The following is a 3,958-nucleotide window of genomic DNA, read 5'->3' as shown; positions in this document are numbered from 1 at the left end:
GAATCTAAGAATGAGGATATGTCAGAAGACAGATGGAATTAAAAAAAAGACCAAAAGTTTATGTCTGACGGTTATAAAGTAGTTCCACACTAATTCATTGCCTGTGAGATATAGAAAATTGCCACTAACTTAATGCAGGTGCTTTTCTTAAATCTAGTTAAATAGAGAATTCCTAGTGCTTAAAATCATAGAGTGGTATAAATATGTTAACATATCACATATGTTAAACAAAGAGACTTAAACCTGGGAAAGCGAAACTGAAATTGCTTTTTAATGTCTGTTAAATTATTTTTTAAAAAAGTATGAGTAAATGACTCCTTTGTTTTCTTGGGAGGGTACTCACTTTTCAGAGCAGGGATTCCTTTTCTTTCCTTTCCCCTGCCCTGGGATTTCTTTGGCACAACTTTTATCTTTTTCCCTCCTCTGGGCTTTTTAAAAAACTAACCTCCCTCCGTCCTTTGTCTCTCACGCACACATGCAGAGGTTGGATCTTTCTTTCCTCCTGGCCCATACAGGCAACACTCACACAAATGACTTAGGGTTGGCCAAGCCCACCCAGTCACGTGACCACCAAGTCATGCCCACCCAGTCACATGCCCACCAAACCACACCCACAAATTAAGCCACGCCCACATAACCAGTTGTTAAGAAATTTGAATCCCACCCCTGGGCCAAGGCCTCAATGGAAAAGGCTATTCTCCTTGACCAAGATTCCAGCTGGAATCTTTGGCCAACAGGGTCTACTTCAAGATCCCTTCTGCTGGAGTGGAGGAGCCGGCGGCTAGTCTTATTGCAGTGAGATGGTTCCTCAAGTGAAGGAATTCAGAACACAATAGCTTTTACATCAGTCCTTCCAAAAGTCACACTGCAAGAAGAGAAAAAGGATCCTGAAAATAACAGCTGGCTACATACATGTTTTCAGAAAGGATAATTTTAGGAACAAAAGCTTATGCTACCTTCACAATGGATTCCTGTGATGTGCCAAGTCCTTGGAGAGCAAAGCATCCTCACTTCATTTTGTCCCCAGACCTTAGACAGGCTTAATGTGCTTATGTGCTCTGATATCAAACCAATATTTCCCTTTATTCCAATATTATCCAAGGGCAAACACCAGGATTTAAAACTTCTGATAGGCACAATTACTATTATCTTGTAGGGAGATCAGGTGACCGGGAGCAGATGCAATCAAAGCAGGATAGGAATTGGCAATTGGGACAGCAATGATATGCTATTATAGTGTTTTTACTAACTCAAGGATGGGCTGTTAGCAATTCAACTTAACATAGAAAGGCCTTCAGAAAACTTTTTGTTATCCAGTTTAGTTTGTCCTTTATCTTGTTGGAAGCCCAATTATATGCTGAGGGGGAGAGGGCAGAACCACTGTGATTTTTAAAATTTACATCATTCCCCCTACCAAAGGCTCAAGGAACCTTTGAGATGGATGGACAGTTCCTTCAGTCTGTAAACTCAGGTACTATAGCTATGGATTAGGAAGAGAAAGTTTGATATTGGTTTTGGCTACTTTTTTTGCTGACTGCTATAGTTCTAAGTGGACTGTGCAATATTAACTTTCCAAAGAAAAATCATCACTGACAAATACTGTTATTCAGTCATGCCTCTTTTTGATGCAATGGCAAGATTGTCTGCCCATAACTGCTTGAGTTCTTGTAAGTTTAGTCTTGTGTCAGTGATAAGAATATGTCCTTTAATATTTAATGGCTGTTGTCAGATTCCTATGGGGTCATATAGGGGTCATGGCTGGCTCTATAGGCAAAAGGGGGAATGCAAACCCTAGGCATTTGTCTGAGCTAATCTTGTGAGTTTGTCTCGCCCAATTGTTATTTGTAATCTCTTTTCTTATGAATAGATTGGCTCAGTCTTTCTGAATGAATACAAAATCTCCATTCCAAAAGACCAGCCTCTTCAAGCTTCGGCTTGAGGCTGTTTTTCCTATGGCAGGAAGACTGAGGCTGCTTTCTGCCTTTGTTAAGATTTTTCTCCTTTGAGGGAAATATTATATCCTGCTTCTTTTTAATATTAAGAATAAAGAATATTTTAGTCTAAGGAGAGAGGGGCTTCCTACATTACTATTACATCTAATGCTGAGTTCACTAAACTATGTGGTTTTGATTTAGTATCTTAAGTGAATACTCATCTTGATTTGTAAATCAACCAATTCTGGTTAAAAAGCATGCTTAGTCAAACCATGGTTCAGCATGGAAGAACTCAACTTATGTGCTGGCAAGTTACATGAATGAACAGAAGCCATTGAAAAACACTAGACTTCCAATGTGTGACTGCTCTTCCAAGAGCTTAGTGAAGGTTTTTTTCTCACAAGATTTTGCAGTTATCAGTTGTGTTGGAAGAAAAATCCAGTCTGGCTCCAAGCTGGGAGAAAGGCACTGGAAATAAAATGGAAGCTGACTGGCTGCAAGGAAAAGATTATTTGGATTCCAGAAACTTCTTTGACAGAAGCATGTGTCTTGGGTGATTGACCCCTTGGCTTAGAAAAGAATGGGTTTTTATAGGTCTCTGAGATGCTGAGGGGGTTGTGGAATTCAGGGAGCTTGTGTCTTTTGCTATTCGAATGGTGGTGGGTTAATTCTATTCTTTCCTTGAGGTCATATTCTGTTCTTAGAATTTCTGGTGGGGCTGATGTAAATTTTAATCCCATCAGCTGGACCTGAAGGTGTTGTTTGTAAATAGATCGTTTCTTATTGGGCGCAAAATACCCATCCTTAAAGACTTCAGGCATCAGCTGGTGGCTGTTATGCTATGAGGAAGACTGGTCCTGCTTTCTGCCTTTAAGAACACGTTTCTCCATTTTTTCTTTGGGGAAATATTCTGCCTCTCTTTTAATATTCCGACAAATATTTCGTTCTCGGGAGGAGAAGGAAAGGAGGGCTTCCTACAACTGTGAGATATACTGTGAGTCAACCTTGAAAAATACATCACTATTTCTTTTCCTATGTGGCATCCTCCACCCCCCAAACTTCTAGTCCTTTATTCCGTCTCCTGGCAGCAGCAGCAGCATCACCACCACCACCTGCGAAACGCACGGATCCCTCAAGTTTCGCAAGAACAGCCAAGCCAATTACTCGGCTTGGCCGCCGTTTCTTCCACCGTGGGAGTTCCCTTTTTCCAGACGCGCGATTAAAATGGCGCACGCGACCGAAGGCATTCCCGTTTCCATCGTTTCAGTCCAATTCCAAGCGTATTTACTCCGGAGGCAAGTCCCACGGAACTACAAGGAGCTACCTTTAAAGAGAGCGTGCAGAAGGATTGCAGTCTCCGCTAGGCTTGGCGGAGGGGAGGGAGGTGAAAAAAGAAGGGAAAAGACAGCAAACGTACTTTGCGTAGTTGACCTCGCTCGCTCCCTCTCCCCCGCTCCGTCCCGGGCGAATAAAGATCGTGCGTTTATTTTGTGTTTAAATATAGCTCCAACCCTTCCTCAGCGCCTCACTCCAGAGAAGGACACAGGAGGGCGGGCGCTGGCCCAGCCTTCTGCAGCCCCTCCTGCGGCTGCTTGGGAAGCGTGGGCGAACGGCGCCTGGGTCTGCCGTCACCCCGTGTCCCCAGAAAGGGTGAGCGGCAGGTGGAAGCGCTCAGGCGGGAAAAAAAAAAGGAAGGGAGGCGAAGGCAACAAAAAAGGAGGATGGGACAACCCTGGCATTAGCGGGATGCAGCGGGCCGCGCTTATATGTACCCCTATTTTCCCGCTTTCTATCCCCCTTTTGCAGCGTCCCTTCCCCCCGTTTATTCCATGCCAAGCTGCAGCTCTCTCGCTACGCCTCCGGCTCGCTGCTTCTCCGGCTGCCGCCGCCTCGGAATTGTGTAGTAGCCCTGAATTAGCATGTCACGTGCACGGCATGTGGAAATGAATCACGGGCATGTGAGGAGCTGAAGCAGGCGCGCGCGCGCGCGCGGGGCGGGGGGAAAGCAACGAGGAGGACGCCTG

Source organism: Pseudonaja textilis, chromosome 1 (assembly GCF_049901715.1).
Source record: "Pseudonaja textilis isolate UNSWEBS1 chromosome 1, rPseTex1.2, whole genome shotgun sequence".
NCBI lineage: Eukaryota > Metazoa > Chordata > Lepidosauria > Squamata > Elapidae > Pseudonaja > Pseudonaja textilis.
This window is presented reverse-complemented; position numbering follows the sequence as displayed.